The following is a 17872-nucleotide window of genomic DNA, read 5'->3' as shown; positions in this document are numbered from 1 at the left end:
AATTAAAATGGCTGTTCCTAAGATAACGCCTGTTGTGGCAGTGGAAAATGTCACAGAAATAAGAGGGGGTCTCTGGAAGGCACTTTGGTGAGAGGCCCCTCCAACCGGACCTGCCCCAGACTGAAGTGAACTGTGGGCATTTTTTTACCTCACAATAACCAAGCGTGCAAGTCCTTAGTCACTGTCCTGTCCTGGCACCTGGAAGGCTTTGGAGTGGTGAAACTCCCCTCCAGGGAAGCTGGACAGATCAGGAGCCATCTGGGAAGTAGCTGGCGAGTGTTTAAAAATGCAGCAAATTTGTCCACTTTGAACATTCATAGGGTTGGACATAGACGGCAATCGGCCATTGGAAACAGTGCTAGCTCAACAACTTTTCTGTCCGGATTTTCACTTTTTGAAATAGGGCAACTCTAACTTAGCAGCCATTGCAAATGAAAGTCCTCTGGGATGTGAAACACAAGTAGCAGTCAAGTACAACATTCCTTGTTTGCCTAGAGTGGACGTGCAAAGGGGATGTTTGTTCCAGCCAGTCGAAAAATTCCTGTTTCCCTCCTGAGCCGGGACATACTTCCTCTTGCATGTGACTAGAGGTAGACGTGACCTTACCTGTCCAGGTAACAAAAAGGACAAGGCATGCAGTCATCTCTCTCTTCTCTTCCTCTCTTTGTGTTCCTTTCGTCCTGTGAGCTGCAGCGACTGCTAGTCTGCAGTCACTGGGATTATCCCCCCATATGGGGTAGATCCACATGTATATATCTTTGTAACTAAGTCTGCCTTCAGGGATCCAACTGTGAACTGATGCTGATGCTGTGAGTAAACTACTTTTATATACAGTACCTCGGGTTACAGACAATTCATGTTGCATTTTTTCAGGTTATGGACGCGCCGAAACCCGGAAATACCAGAATGGGTTACTTCTGGTTTTCGGCGGTTGTGCATGCACAGAAGCACTGAATTGTAACCCACACGTGTGCAGACGCGGTGCTGCAGGTTGCGAACGTGCCCCCGCAGGGATCATGTTCGCAACCCCAAGCGTCCACTGTATCTTAAATAAGATTGTGGCGTGTTTATTCTTTTAAGAGGGAAATAAAGGGATCTTACCAGGAATCTATACTGTATTTAGAAGCTTAAACAAGCTTTCAACCAGCTACCCGCTCTGCGTTTAAAAGGGGAATGTTAAAACTCTGCTAAGTTATAGAACAAGTTAGGAAGGATATTGATAAACAATACAGTGGTACCTCGGGTTAAGTACTTAATTCGTTCCGGAGGTCTGTACTTAACCTGAAACTGTTCTTAACCTGAAGCACCACTTTAGCTAATGGGGCCTCATGCTGCTGCTGCGCCGCCAAGGCACGATTTCTGTTCTCATCCTGAAGCAAAGTTCTTGACCTGAAGCACTATTTCTGGGTTAGTGGAGTCTGTAACCTGAAGCATATGTAACCCAAGGTACCACTGTATATCCTCTCCTGCCTCCCTGAACATTCCCACAAGTCCCACATTTTGCCTCTGCTCTAGCTTCCAGCCAATGCTTCTTTCCCTCCACCCCCTTCTCTACGTCTTTCCATCCCAACTGCTGCTGTGAGGAAAGTGCCAGGCCACCCATGGGTGGCAGAGACCCCTTGACAACAGCTGGGTGCTCTGGGGTCACAGCTGAACCCCACTGGCCCACTGGGCCCACCTGCTCGCCTTGGGCCCAATGCAGAGATGGAGCTTTTGTATAGCTTCGCCATGGCAACCAGAAGGGTTGGGCGAGGAAGACACGCCAGAGGTTTAGTCCATGCTTTACTGGAGATGAATAAGCCCCAGGCCTGTTGCTACATCGAAGGCGGGCTGTTTAATTCTGCTCCTGGTGACAGGAAGAAAGACATCTCTAAAGGAACTACTGTAGGCATCACGGTTCCTCTGAAGGCACCTGAAAATCCCAGGTTTCTTCTGGAGGCGGGAAGAACAGGGTACTGGATTAGACCGGCCCTTGGCAGCCGCTTCTTATGCTCCTATCCTTTCGCGCGCTTTCTTGATACATAAAATCTCTGTTGTTTTATTCAGTACCTACCCAAAATTCCCTCTTTCTTCAGCAAGGCTTTTTAAGTGGAGATCTTTATCCCAGTCTGCATCTGTATTGCAGCTATTTTTAACAGTTGGAATTGTTTTTAAACATTTATATCATTTTTTAATAGTCTCACTTTAAATTGCTTTTACACTTTTTGTTGTTGTTGTGGTTGTTGTTCTTTTATGGCTGTAAATGTGTTCTATGTTTTATCATGTAAGCCATACTGGGACTTTATGGAAAACGCCAAGGAAGACATCCATGGTAATTCATTAAATACGGTAAATATTCATTTATTTGGGGTAAATATATAGTAACAACAATTGAACCATTTGCTGCCTCCATTATGTCTAGTAGCCATGGATAGCTTTATCCTTCATGAAACTGTCCAGTCCTTTTTTAAAGCCATACGAGTTGGTGGGCATCACTCCCTCATGTGGGAATAAGTTCCATAGGTTTACTATGCACTGCATAAAGAAATCCTTTCTTCTTCTTCTTCTTCTTCTTCTTCTTCTTCTTCTTCTTCCTCTTCCTCTTCCTCTTCCTCTTCCTCTTCCTCTTCCTCCTCTTCTTCTTCTTCTATCATTATTCATTTCATTATATTTTTTGCAAACAAAATCCAAAGTGGTTTACAAAACATTAAACCATCAGCTAATACAAGCCAGAAAATAAAACTTTACTGAAGAAATCAAAGTATATATTCAAAGCAATGTAATTAACAGGAAACTAAAATATTATCTTAAAGACTGCAAAATAAAACATTATAAAACAGGTTAACTACAGAACGCACGTGTAACACAGCAAAGTTAACTGCCCCCATCATAAACTCTTTAAAAGGGAGCACGACAAAAGGAAGTCAAATATAAAACACACATTTCAAACAGCATAATTAACAAAAGAATAATCTGCTCCAAATCTTCCAACATTCAGCTTCATTGAATGTCCATTAGTTCTAGGTAAATGAAAGAGGGAAACTTTTCTTTATCCCCTTTCCCCATGCCATACATAATTTTATAAACTTCTGCCATGTCACCTCTTACTCAGCTTTTCCCGAAAGCTGCAAACTTTATTCATAGGGGAGTCACTCCATCCTAGTTATCATTTTGGTTGTCCTTTTCTGAACCTTTTCCAAGTCTACAATATCCTTTTTGAGATGAGGCGACCAGAACGGTACACAGCATTCGAAATGCAGTCACACCATAGATTTGTAGAGCAGCATTAGGATACAGTACTGACTTCGAATAACATAGGAAATGCCCTTATACTGAGTCAGACTATTGGTCCACCTGGCTCAATGTCCTCTACTGACCAGCAACACCTCCAGAGGGGTGATTGCAAAGTTTATTTCAGTGATGTGGATCAGGAAGCAACACCACATATCAGAAGGATGCTGGTCGCCCCCTTTCAATAGCAAAACAGAAAGTAAAAAAGACTCCTACTACCCAAGAATGGTGCAACAATATTTGGAAAACATTAACTACGGAGACAATCTCATGTCAGTTAAAGGCTCCAGCTAACCCCAGATTAATTTAAAGGCTAGAGCAAATCAATTGAAATCTCTGCTTCCTTATTTAATGATTATTTTATCATGAAATGATGACTAATTCTAAATGTAATGGACATGGCTAATTGGAAATACATAAAGCCACTTGAATACTCTTCAATAGTACATTAATCAGCAGAAGATACATATCTATCTATATCTTTTATTGATTATATCTGTTTAACTTTTTTAATATACATGTGTGCCCAGCCAGAACGTTTGTTATTCCTCCTACTAGTCCTCTCTATTTATTTCTTTCCTTGAAGCTTGTTTGTTAATTTTAGGCTGTGATCTTATACATACTCACTTCGGAGTAAGTCCCATTGAACTCAATGCAGCTTCCTTCTGAGTAGGAACATATAGGACTACACTGTTATTTATTTACTTCATTCTTCTAAATAGCATCCTATGTCAGAAGAACCACCTAGTAAAAAGTGGGGAGGAGGGGACTAAATAGTTTGGTTTTTAATTAAATGCACAATATCTATTATTGTTGTTGGGTTTTGTTTTGTTTTTAAAGTTCTGCATCTTTTAAATGGATCAGACTTCAAGGCAAATTTAGTATATGGCTGTATTGATTTTATTTTTTTGAAAACTCTGGGATGATCTGTTTAGGAGGAGAATAGAAGACACTTAACTGGCACAATCAACTCTATAATATTATACAAACCTGCTTAGTATTTGACTTCATAATTTACATTTCATGTGCATGGAATGTTTTTTTTGGGGGGGAATTGGGGACGTGGGTGGTGCTGTGGGTAAAACCTCAGCACCTAGGACTTGCCGATCGCATGGTTGGCGGTTCGAATCCCCGCGGCGGGGTGCGCTCCCGTCGTTCGGTCCCAGCGCCTGCCAACCTAGCAGTTCGAAAGCACCCCCGGGTGCAAGTAGATAAATAGGGACTGCTTACCAGCGGGAAGGTAAACGGCGTTCCGTGTGCTGCGCTGGTTCGCCAGATGCAGCTTGTCACGCTGGCCACGTGACCCGGAAGTGTCTGCGAACAGCTCTGGCTCCTGGCCTCTAGAGTGAGATGAGCGCACAACCCTAGAGTCTGTCAAGACTGGCCTGTACGGGCAGGGGTACCTTTACCTTTATATGAGAATTGTTTGTTTTAAGCACTTTTAGAAACTGGAATATAAAGTTTGTGTGTGTGTGAATTTAGCTTGGCTGACAGGCTGTCAATTCTTACTATTCTTCTTTCTCTCCCCTGATAGCTGCCTAATTTTAAGGTGTCACAATCAGGCCACCTCTCCCATCAGCTTCTCCTATTTGAGTACACCTTTCCAATTTTGATGTTTTCCCAAGTCTTTTTCCTGAAAGTCACAGTGAAGTATTAATTAAAGGGGAAGTATGCCAAGGCAGGGAGTCAAAAGTTCAGCTGCCAGGTTCCCCCGCCCAGGCAATTGAACAAGAGGAAACAGAGAGGCAAAAAAAAAAAAAATATCCCAGCCAAATGACCACGTAGCTCAGCTCATTAAGTGACCGGGAACCTGCCAAAGCGTGGCCATTAATTCCACCCAATTGATTGCTGCTTCCCATTCTGCAGAGTCAGGCCCAGAAAGTACGGGTCCCATCCCTTCTCTCAGGAAATATTTATTTAAACCCAACCCTGCGCGAACAGCTGTTTGTGAACGCCATTTAGAGACAGGCTACAAGTTCAAATTACCCAACACCATTTAGATGCGGCCACTAAAAAAGAGAGAGAGAGAGAGAGAGAGAGAGAGAGAGAGAGAGAGAGAGAGAGAGAGAGAGAGCTTTTTAAAGAGTGAATAGCAGATGGGGGAGGCAGAACTGGACCTAGACCTGGGGAGTAGGAGGATTTAAACCATGGGTAGGCAAACTAAGGCCTGGGGGCTGGATCAGGCCCAATCGCCTTCTAAATCCGGCCCATGGACGGTCCGGGAATCAGCGTGTTTTTACACGAGTAGAATGTGTCCTTTTATTTAGAATGCACCTCTGGGTTATTTGTGGGGCCTGCCTGGTGTTTTTACATGAGTAGGATGTGTGCTTTTATTTAAAATGCACCTCTGGGTTATTTGTGGGGCCTGCCTGGTGTTTTTACATGAGTAGGATGTGTGCTTTTATTTAAAATGCATCTCTGGGTTATTTGTGGGGCATAGGAATTTGTTCATTTCCCCCCAAAAATATAGTCCGGCCCCCCACAAGGTCTGAGGGACAGTGGACCGACCCCCTGCTGAAAAAGTTTGCTGACCCCTGATTTAAACTCTCTGCACCCTGCTGTGATCAAGCCTTTTCTTGTAGTGGTTAAGAGCAGTGGACTCGTAATCTGGGGAACCGGGTTCGCGTCTCCGCTCCTCCACATGCAGCTGCTGGGTGACCTTGGGCCAGTCACACTTCTCTGAGGTCTCTTAGCCTCACTCACCTCACAGAGTGTTTGTTGTGGGGGAGGAAGGGAAAGGAGAATGTTAGCCACTTTGAGACTCCTTCGGGTAGTGATAAAGCGGGATATCAAATCCAAACGCCTCTTCTTCTTCCTACACCTGCTCTTTGCATCGTGAGGAACCCTCCCAAAGGCTCCAGTAGGACTTGAATGTGGTAGAGGATTGAGGAAAAGCAGGTCCAGGAAGCTGCATATGGTCCACCAGTGGCTTCTCTATTAGGTTCTCATGAATGTCCCTAGACCCTGCTCTTCATGCTACTCCCCCCTTGAGTGTCCCCCCCCCCCGCTGGAATGTGTCCTTCATCTGTGATAATGGCTCTCACTTTTGCATGCTTGGAATAGGAATGAGGTTGACATCTTCTTTGGGGTACTTTTGGTGGCAGTTAAAGACTCATTGGCTCGCTGCTAGCACTCTTCCTGGGTGCCTCTTTTATGATGATGTTTTACTAGTGATTTTGAATCTGCTGAATTTTCGAAGGCTTTTATATTGTGACCCATGACTCCTCCCCCCCCCAAAAAAACACCACCCTCAGACCAATGAGGACTCTGCACACCTAATGGCTACAGAGTATGTGTTGGGGGAAGTGGAACCAGACAACTAGGAGGAGGGAATGGAATGGAGTATCCTGAAATAAGGCATGGTTGCCTGGGTCACTGAACAGGGACACTCCACACTGCAGCAAAATAGGAACATGGGAAGTTACCTTTTGTTGAGTCAGTCCATTGGTCATTCTACATCAGTATTGGCTACACAGACTGGCAGCAGCTCTCCAGAGTTCCAGACAGGGAGTTTCTCCCAGTCCTACCTGGAGATGCCAGGGATCTTCTGCATGCAAGGCAGTAGCTGCTCAACCACTGAACTACACCATAAGAACACAAGAAGAGCCCTGCTGGTTGACCAGATGTCTTCGGAAATCCTAAAAGCAGCACCTGAGTGTGATGACACTCTAACCTCTTGTGATTCACAGCAGCTTCACCAAAAGATTACAGGTCTCAGTGTTGTTCTAGTCCAGGGGTCAGCAAACATTTTCAGCAGGGGGCTGGTCCACTGTCCCTCAGACCTTGTGGGGGGCCGGACTATATTTTGAAGGGAAAAAATGAACAAATTCCTATGCCCCACAAATAACCCAGAGATGCATTTTAAATAAAAGGACACATTCTACTCATGTAAAAACATGCTGATTCCTGGACCAACAGCAGGCCAGAATTAGAAGGCAATTAGGCCAGAACCGGCCCCCGGGCCTTAGTTTGCCTACCCATGTTCTAGTCATAAATTTGTAGGAGAAGTGTTGTTTTCTCCACATCCCAAGCGCCTAGCAAGTGGCTATTTTATCAACCCACATTTGAGAGAGAGAGAGAGAGAGAGAGAGAGAGAGAGAGAGAGAGAGAGAGAAGCTATTGCTCCTTTCAAGATAACCCCTCCCAGAAGCTGCGCAGATTGACAAAGGACCATATTCCATCTCCCTAGCAATAAATGCCCTTCTGTGCCCAGTCAAAGCGAGACGGAGTTTAATTGAATTAAGATTCCTGCAGGAAAGGCAAGATGCCAGGAGCCTCCAGTTTTGCTGCCTCCTCTCCTCTCCTCCCTGACCCTCCCACCCTCCCACTTTCCTAATTTCTGGGCTAACCTAACCTAGAACTGTCATCTCCATCCCTCCCTGCTTACTTCACTCCTCAGCAATGTGGAAGCGTTCAAAGAGGAAGATGTGTTGGCTGGGATGGAGATGGGGGGGTGAGAAGGGGGTGAGAGCGTGTTTTCCCAGGCTCGTTGAGATTCATAAATTTAACTCGGGGTGCGGGGTGGAAGTAAGGGAACAAAGAGAAGAAAGCGGAGAGAAAGGCTGGCTTGCTGGGAGGAGCGGCGCAACAACTCCGAAACGGTTAAACCAAGGCAGCCGCCCAGCACCGTAGGGGCAAAGATGCCCATGTTTCGGAAGCTTTTGACAGGAGAGCCGCTGGCTGGCATCCAGGGCTTCAGGGGTATACAAAAGGGGCTGAGGCTTTGCTGCCAAACACAGCTCTTGTCTATAGCTGTTCTCCAAAGAGTTGTGTGCCATAACAAGGCCAATTTTAAGAAGCCGGGACTGCTTGCCACCCCCCACCCCTGCCTGCAGTTTTAGGGGCGCAGGAAGCTGCCATCTACCAAGTCAGATGGTTGGTTGGTCCGTATATAAGAACAGTTTTAAGAACATAAGCAGAGCCCTGCTGGATCAGGCCAGGGACCCATCTAGTGCAGCAACCTGTTCTCACAGTAGCCCATCAGATGCCGCAAGGGGAAGGATGCAACCAGGCCCAGAATGCAACAGCAACACTTGTAATTCCGGTCCAGTGGTATTCAGAGGCATTCTGCCTCTGACAATAGAGGGAAAGCACAGCTAGCAGCCTCATCCTCCATGAATCCTCTTTTGAAGTCACCTAAACTGGTGACCATCACTAAATCTCGTGGGAGCAGATTCCATGTAAGTTGCGTGGAAAAGTACTTTTCTTTATTTTCCCTGAACCTTCCATTGGATGGCCTTGAGTTCCAGTACTTGGGGGACAGGGACCTCTCCCTATCCACTTTCCAGCGGTTCTCAGCCTGTGGGTCCCCAGATGTTGTTGGACTACAACTCCCACCATCCCTGAGCACTGGCCTTGCTAGCTGGGGTGATGGGAGTTGTAGTTCAACAACATCTGGGGACCCACAGGTTTAGAAAGGCTGCTCTAGACCATATATAATTTTATACACCTCTACCATGTCTCCACCTTGAGCCATATCTGTCTAAACTACAAGGAGACAAGAAGAAGTATAATAGTCTGGGCATGTGAGTGTCCCTCACTCAATCTGTCTTAAACACCATGCAAACCCCTCTTCTGCAGAGAGAGACCCACAAGGCCAGGCTGGTTCCTAGAAAACATCTATTACAGGACAGAACAAGAACTGAAAACTATTGCGTTGTAACCCATGCTAGCCCTACTCAAGAGAAGACCCATTGAAATTAACAGCCTTGACTAACTCAGGTCCACTCATTTCAATGGGTCTACTCTGAGTAGTAGAACGTAGTTGGCTACATTCTCACACGTGAAACATACAAGAGAGAAGTCACCTGTATTCTTGGCATATCAGAAAATTGTCTTAATGTTTTGTAAGCGAAGCGGAATGGTATTATAGAACGTAGCACTCTGTAGCTTTTTCTTTTTGCTGGTCACCAGACTGAATGCTTTCCTATCTCTCCTATCGCCAAATCTTCCTTTTCCCCTTCTCTGCTCCCCCACCTTTCTGCAAAATGCACCCCCCTCCATCTTAATCACAAATGCCCAGCTCTCTTCTCCCATTCACTATGCACCCCCTGCTGCGTCCTTTAGAACCCGGGGAAAGGATAACTTCAGCAACAGCTGCTGGCTCAAACTTCCCCTGGCAATCACATCCTCCTCCCCACCACGACTATTTCCCTGCCCCCAGCCCAAAGAAGTCCCCCTCCCCCCTCCCAATGGAAGAGAGTCTATATACTCCCTGCAAAAGCCCATGCCTTGCTCTTGACTCAAGCCCAGCTCAACGTATGCCTGAGGTCGCATCCTCAGTTGCTATGCATGTGTGCAAACTCTCTCACACACAGGGTAGTATAGAGAGGGGAAATGCAAACAGTGGCGCCAAAAGACCATGAAATGCAAGAGGTGCATTGCTATGCAAAGCTCAGTCGCATGAAAGACAAGCACAGTGACAGCGGGGGGGGGGGTAATAAATGGCCTTTGCTGACTGCTCCCTCTCTCATCATAATTCTAGAACTCGGGGACACCCAGTGAAGATCAGTGTTGGAAAATTCAGGACAAACAAAAGAAAGGACTTCTTCACACAACCTGAAGTTAAACTATGGAATTAGTTCCCACAAGAGGTAGTGATGGCCAGCATCTTGGGTGGCTTCTAGGCATATTCAGGCAGGATAAGCCTTTCAGTGGCCACTAACAATGATGGCCACATCCACTGTTGGAGGCAGCATGCATCTGAATGCCAGCTGCTTGAAGCCACTGTGAGAAGAGCATGTGGACCAGGAACATAGGAAGCTGCCTTATACTGAGTCAGACCACTGGTCCATCTAGCTCAGCATTGTCTACACTGATAGGCAGTGGGTCTCCAGGATTCCAGGCAGGAGTCTCTCCCAGCCCTACCAGGAGATGAACCTGAGACCTGCTGCATGCAAATCAGATGCTCAGCCCCTGACCTATGGTTGTTATGAAGCTTTGGCCTGAGCCAGCAGGGCCCATATTATGTTCTTAAAGGTCAAGGGACCCCTGACCATTAGGTTCAGTCGTGACTGACTCTGGGGTTGCGGCGCTCATCTCGCTTTATTGGCCAAGGGAGCCGGCGTACAGCTTCCAGGTCATGTGGCCAGCATGACTAAGCCGCTTCTGGCGAACCAGAGCAGCGCACAGAAACGCCGTTTACCTTCCCGCTGGAGCGGTACCTATTGATCTACTTGTACTTTGACGTGCTTTCGAACTGCTAGGTTGGCAGGACAGGGACTGAGCAACGGGAGCGCACACCGTTGCGGGGAATCGAACCGCCAACCTTCTGATCGGCAAGTCCTAGGCTCTGTGGTTTAACCCATAGCGCCACCCACGTCAATTATGCTCTTAGGTTCTCTGTAATAGCAAACACAAGAGGTGAAAAAAATGAAGCCCAAACAGGGCTGCTGAGAGGTATAAGTGTGCTTTGCAAAAGTTTGAAGTCTTTTAAAAAAGAACATGAACACCAATGAAATACTGAGAAGAGGACTTGGGAAAAATATAATTTCTGTTTAATTTGCCATCCCCTTCCCAATTAGGTAAAAAGGTAAGGTAAAGGATCCCTGGTGAGTGAAGTCTAGCCAAAGGTGACTATGGGGTGTAGCGCTCATCTCGCTTTCAGGCCGAGGGAGATGGCGTTTGTCCACAGACAGCTTTCTGGGTCATGTGACCAGCATAATTAAAGCGCTTCTGGCATAACAGAACACCGTGACGGAAACCAGAGCACACTTTCCTGCCACAGCGGTATCTATTTGCCTACTTGCACTGGTGTGCTTTTGAACTGCTCGGTTGGCAGGAGCAATAGGAGCAGAGCAATAGGAGCTCACCCCGTCATGGGGATTCGAACTGCCGACCTTCTGATTGGCACGCCCAAGAGGCTCAGTGGTTTAGACCACAGTGCCACCCACATCCCAATTATATTACACTAGAAACAGTGACAAGAAACCTCTAAGTCGGGTGGCCATGTGTGTCCTACTTTACAGCAGGCAGACCTCTGCCTGAAGGGCAGTCAGGGGACACTCCTCTATTTGAAGGCATCCCCACTTTGAAAGGCTGACAGGTCAAAGCCTGAGTTGAAGAACTTGGACAGCAGGCACACAAGATTTGTCCCTCTTCTCTTTAAATTCAAGTCATCCTTCTGAAATTTGCATCTATAGATGTAAAGTAGTTATTCACATTTTAATGCATGGCTATATCCCCTGCCTGTTCTTTTTTTTGGTAATGTGTACATTTATATTTATTGTTATTATTAAATTTATCACCCGGCCCTTCACCAGCTAGGGCGTGTTACAACAATAAAAGATTCAGAATTAAAAACAGTTAAAACTGGTTACAGTCACAGGAATAGGGTGTGCCCTGAAAACACACCTTTCAGGTGTCAAAGGTCAGGGTAAAGAGGCTGCATGGTCTAACACCTGCATGACCCCAGACTGAACAATCTCAAATACTGGAAGTAATATTTCATATCAGATTAGGCAGGGGAGACAGTACTGTGCAGCAGTTAGAGGGTCAGACAAATACCTGGGAGACTAGGGTTCAAATCCCTACTCGGCTATGAAGCTGACTGGGCCAGTCGCAGTCTCAACTTAGCCTACCTCACAGGGTTGTTGTGAAGTTTAAAAAGCATGAAGGAGGAAAACATTGCATGCCACCTTGAGCTCCCTGGAGGAAAGGTGAGACAGGAATGTAACGTGATGTAATGAAACAAATAAATTAACAGAGCAATCAAATCATTTTCCATTTCCGTTAACTGAACAGAATTGTAACATATGCTATGATATGAGGTGTCTTGCTGGGAGGGATAAAGGCAAGACATTTCCAAGAAAGGGAACAAAAATCTGCATGAAATTTGTATACGGTAATTCCAAGGTGTGGACGCAGGTGGCGCTGTGGGTAAAACCTCAGTGCCTAGGACTTGCCCACCTAGCAGTTCGAAAACACTCTTAAGTGCAAGTAGATAAATAGGTACCACTTTATAGCTGAAAGGTAAACGCCGTTTCCGTGTGCTGTGCTGGTGCTGGCTCGCCAGAGCAGCTTCGTCACGCTGGCCACGTGACCCGGAAGTGTCTTCGGACGGCACCGGCTCACGGCCTCTAGAGCGAGAGGAGCACACGACCCTAGAGTCGGACATGACTGGCCCGTATGGGCAGGGGTACCTTTACCTTTACCCTTTTAATTCCAAGGTGTAGATGCTAATTTAGAAGTGCTACAATTTAAACAGAAATGCAATGGGAAGGACTTTGGCCAGGTGACTTGCTTGATAGGTAACAATGGACAATTGTGGCACCCACCCTGTGGAACGCCCTCCCACCAGTTGTCAAAGAAAAAAACAACTACCATACTTTTAGAAGACATCTGAAGGCAGCCCTGTTTAGGGAAGCTTTTAATGTTTACTAGACTATTGTATTTTAATATTCTGTTGGAAGCCGTCCAGAGTGACTGGGGAAACCCAGCCAGATGGGCGGGGGTATAAATTATTATTATTATTATTATTATTATTATTATTATTATTATTATTATTAAGCCCCATCCCACTCTCCTTTCTTCAGATACTTCCTCTCTGAAATATAGAGGATTCCTTCAAATAGAGGACTTTCCTGGATAACGTAGGACGCATACGGACAGAGCTTCCCTTCTAAATTTCCTGCTGGGTGGCAAGGCAAGGGTTAACACAGCCCAGTTCTCAAGAGGTGGTGTTGTTGACAGCTGTGATGAATGAGGCATGAATCCACCTCTGGCTGGACTGAGAGGCATGATGGGGCTGTGCGGAGGAGAGAAAATTACCATTATCCACACCCCATGCTCCACTTTTCTCAGCAGGAAGATCTTTCTTCTCTGTTTTGGCACTGGGAGACTGTCTCAGGGCATGAACTCCAGGTCACTTCACAGGGGGGACTTGCTCCTTCCTTACACCCTTGAAACACCCTTGCTTGCTCACATCCAGGGTGGCAAAACAACCTCCCCCACCCACTTCCCAGACTGACTATTTCTAATGCTGCATCATTAACTGGTGATTAACACCAGGAAAGGCCCACTTTAACTGGCAGAGCAAAAGGTTTTCTGTGCTTTTTGTTTAGCGTAGACTTACTTGTCCTGACCAAGGATAACCCATAGTATGTACTGCTCTATTCTGCCTTAATCAGAACCCACCTGGAGTCCTGTGTCCAGTTGAAGAAGGATATTGGCAAGCTGCAACGTGTACAGAGGAGGTTGACCAAGATGATCGGGGGGGGGGGGTCTGAAACCAAGCCTTATGAAGAAGGGTTGAGGGAGTTGGGTATGTTTAGCCTGGAGAAGAGAAGACCAATTTTCATATATACAGTTGTACCTCGGAAGTCCAACAGAATCCATTCTGGAAGTCTGTTTGACTTCCAAAACATTCAGAAACCAAAGCACAGCTTCCGATTCAGATGTTCAGCTTCCAAAAATAGTTCGCAAACCAGAACACTCACTTCCATGTTTGCGGCATTCGGGAGTCAAAACGTTCGACTCGCAAGGCATTCGACTTCTGAGGTACGACTGTACTTGTTTGTGTGTTCTGTCAGATGGAGCAAGCTTGCTTTTTGCTGCTCCAGGGGGTAGGACCTGAGGCAATTGATTTGAATCTACAAGAGATGACCTTTGGAGTCCCTTCTAACTCGACAATTCTATGATTCTGCGAGTATTTATAGCATGCTTCATAGCTCTCAGAGGGCTATATTCTCCCTCCACTGTTGGTGGCAGTACAGTCTCTGAATACCAGATGATGGCAATCACAAGTGGGGATAATGCTGTTGTGCGGAGGTCCTGCTTGTGGGATTCCCATTGGTCTACAGCTGGCCACTGTGAGAATAGGATGTTGACTTCGATGGACCTTTGGCCCAATCTAGGCCTTCTTACATTTCTGCATTCTTAACCAGGGTGGAATCCACACACACTGTGCTTGTCCCGGGGGGAAGGTTACCGTTGGCGTAGTCAAAGTCCGGTCCTGGGTCACTAGCCTGGAAACAGTTCACAAGGAGCGGGGCAAGGTCCGAAGCAGGAAGCCGGGCGGGGACAGGAACACTGGAGGGTCAGGTCTGGGTCCGGGCAGGAACAGGTACTCAACAATGACGTTGTGCCTGCAACCTGGGACCGTGCTGACTCGCCTTTATCTTCTCTGAGGCCAGGGGCGGTCCCGGCCCCCAGGAGACCCGCCTCTCCTGGCCTTAAGGCGAGCACTCCTCCTGGGAGAAACCAGTTCCCTTCACCTCTCTCCCCCGAGCCTCTGCAGTTCAGGAGAGGCTGAAGGGTTACTGGGCCCAGGGGGAGACTCACCTGTAGGCACTGAGTCCTCAACCACCTCTGGAGCCAGAGTGGATTCACCTGGTGCCTGCTCCTGAGGATCCGGCACAGGTGCAGGCGCTTCAGAATCAAGGCCCTGCCCCAGTTCAGCCGGCCCTGGAGGCGGGGACTCCTGTGCAGGCTGGGATTCCTCCAGTTCAGCCTCTGAATCGGATTCCCAGGCCATCACACACACATTAAAAAAACGCTGTGCCAATGCTTTTTAAAAAAACGTTTTGAAAAATACATTGGAATTGCCATAGCTCACTTTCGCCATCTAGTGTCACCTTTGTATATTGCACTTTACTTAAAACATTTTATTTGCAGCTGTTTAGCTGAGTCCCATGATTATTTGGTCCACATTTCCTGCTCTCGTCACCGGTCTTCTCTTGTGCCAACCTAGGCAGGCAGCACCTCCTGCTGAGGACCTCTGAATCAGGAGACATATTAAAATGCTGTATTTGGGGGGAAATATCCTTGCAAAACTGTGCATATTAGGCAAAACCGCATAGAATAATATTTATAGTGGGGGAAAGCTGCACTTAAACATTAGTGAACTTTTATTAGGTTAAGGTCTGGTTAACTACAATAACACCCCCCTTTTCTTTCTTTCTTTTTTGATTCTGTTTTGTTTTCTACATAGGTACTAGTTTCTTCTTCTTTTTGTGTCTTACCTTACTCTGCGCACTTGTAATTATGTACTTTTTATTTTTCAATAAAGAATACAAAATGATAATAATAATAAACAAGAATTTGCTAACGGATGTGGAGATCTGAAGACTGGGAAAAATGAGAAACTGAAAGGTTTTCCCCATTCCTACCCACTGCAGCCCAATCAATCAATCAATATCCAGTCATGTTGGAGATGGTTTGTTCTGCCATGATCAGATTGAGGGGGCCTTTTAGAAGGAGCCTGGACAGCTGGAGACTTTGGGTTCACCAGCAAGGAAATGCAAAGGCTCCAAGCAGCTGATGCTGAATGGGCCACCAAGTAACACCAAGGAAGGCAGCATCTGTTTACAGGCCGAAGACAAGCAAGGGGGCTTCTTCTCCCCTCAGCGGAACGAAGTGCCTGCATGCCAAGAAGATGGCGTGTGGATGGCTTTGTGGGGTATATATAATGCAGCATTCACAAGAGCCGGGGAGCAGATGTTTCTCTGTAGGTGAGAAGGTGGCTGAGCCTCTCCTCCAGGGGAAAGCAATGCCCTCATTGTTTGAGCATTCCACTCTCTAGGCTCTACAGATGTGTCTGATCTCATTCAGACCGGATGGAGAGCTCAAGGCGGAGGAGGCGCAGGCTCGAGGCAGGCCTGCCGCAAGCGTTTGGCACGTTGGGGTGTGAATGAGAAGGTGCGGAAAGATCCCCATCCCATTCTTGGACGGACGCTGGAGATTGACAAGCCGCACGCCATGCAGATCTTTCAATGCAGGGCTAGTGTGGTTTAGTGGTTAGAATGTCCGACTAGAACCTGGAGACAAGGGTTCGAATCCACACCTGGCTATGAAGCTCAGTGGGCGATTGTGGGCCTCTCAGCCTAACTGACCTATGAGGAGGAAGAGAGCTCCTTTAAGAAAAGGGTGGGATTAAAATGCAGGGCATGTGTGCTGTGACCTGTTGAGGTGGTGGTGGCGGCACTCGACCTTCTTCTGATAGGAACTGCTTGAGAGGGGAATGGGGGGTCAGGGAGGTTCACTGGGACGCGAGTGATGCTGTGGGTTAAACTGCAGAGCCTAGGACTTGCCGATCAGAAGGTTGTCGGTTCGAATCCCCGCGACTGGGTGAGCTCCCGTTGCTTGGTCCCTGCTCCTGCCAACCTAGCAGTTCAGCACGTCAAAGTGCAAGTAGATAAATAGGTACCGCTCAGGCTGGAAGGTAAATGGCATTTCAGTGCGCTGCTCTGGTTTGCCAGAAGCAGCTTAGTCATGCTGGCCACATGACCTGGAAGCTGTATGCCGGCTCCCTCGGCCAGTAAAGCAAGATGAGCGCCGCAACCCCAGAGTCGGCCACGACTGGACCTAATGGTCAGGGGTCCCTTTCCCTTTCCCAGGGAGGGTCAGTTGTGGGGGGCTGAGAAATGTCCATATTTTCATCAGAGGAATGCTGGAGGGTGTGCAAGCATGGAGACAGCAGACTCAGCAGGCCCCCAGCTCACCTGGTCTCAGCCTTCCACAACATGGTCAGGTGCACTCTAAGTTATATTAACTATTGCAAAGTAGTTGCGGCTGAGAGTGAGTGACTGGCTCTAAGTGTGCTTCACAGCTGAGTGGGGATTTGAACCCTGGTCTCCCAGATGGCTGTTTCTTATCTTTGCCCTCTAGCAATCTGATCCATCCTAGTTTGGGTTGTGTGTGTGTGTGTTTCAGCTCACCACATACCTGTTAGCTTCACCCCCAGGCCTAGCAACAGTTGCCCATGTGGTGTGAGATTCCCCCACTTCATCTTAACGAGGTGCAAAGGGTTGGAAGCCAATTAGGAACAGCTTGTCAACATCGTTAAGTAAGCTTTGCTATGCCGGAAGCAAGCCAGGTCTGCTGGGCATTCCTGGAGTTTGAAAGGCGGCAGCATGCCAGAAATCAGCACTCAGGGGCTTGTAAATCTCCAAGAACCAACCCTAGAACAGACTGGCCTTCCTCTGCTGATGACGAGGAAGATGGAACATTTATTATGCAGTCCCAGCCACACTTACCCCTTCAGTTGCCCTTTCCATTTGTGAATTTATGCTCTTGATGGTAGTGGAGCAGTTATGCTCTCGCATTTTCAATACCATTTGTTTTGCAGGTTTCAGGGCAGTCATACTCCGTCATTTCCAATTAGTGCATGTCCCCTCACTTCCTGCTGAATTTCCCTAAGTTTTTAATACTGTAATTATGTGTGTTTATTTGGAAAAGTGCTACCCAGGCTTTGGGAAGGATGTGGGAGGACTCTAGGACCCTGTCACAGCCATCACACCTCCTTTGCAAAGCCCAGCACCTCCTTACATTGGGAAAGCAGTGCAGGGGCCACTAGGGGTGTCAAATGTTGCTGAGGGCTGCAAACGATCCATACTGACTCCCCACCAATAACAATATACTATAACAATACACCACATCAGCTATAACAATAGACAACACCAGGCACTTTGCCAAGCAGGTGTGCTCCAGCTGTTTTGGGCTACAACTTCCTGCCGGCCCAGACTATGCTGGCTAGGGCAGGTAGAAGTTGTAGTCTAATACAGTTGGTGGGGAATACCAGGCTGGTGAAGTGTCTGATACAGTATATATTTTCCAGAAGAGCAAGTACCCTCCTGGCTTTTAAACCTGCACGGGCTACCGCATA

The 17872-nt window shown here is 47.0% G+C and overlaps 1 long non-coding RNA gene across 1 annotated transcript; it reads left to right on the top strand.

Moving 5' to 3' along the window:
• The first annotated feature begins 596 nt into the window (after positions 1-596).
• Positions 597-17402, top strand: LOC309356581. The gene is made up of 3 exons (XR_014162864.1): positions 597-614; positions 1492-1952; positions 17336-17402. It is a non-coding gene; the product is annotated as an uncharacterized lncRNA (long non-coding RNA).
• Positions 17403-17872: the final 470 nt, after the last annotated feature.

The sequence above is a fragment of the Podarcis melisellensis genome, assembly GCF_964234715.1.
Source record: "Podarcis melisellensis genome assembly, chromosome: 14".
NCBI lineage: Eukaryota > Metazoa > Chordata > Lepidosauria > Squamata > Lacertidae > Podarcis > Podarcis melisellensis.
The sequence above is the reverse complement of the archived record's forward strand: the minus strand, read 5'-3'. Positions and strand labels throughout refer to the sequence as shown.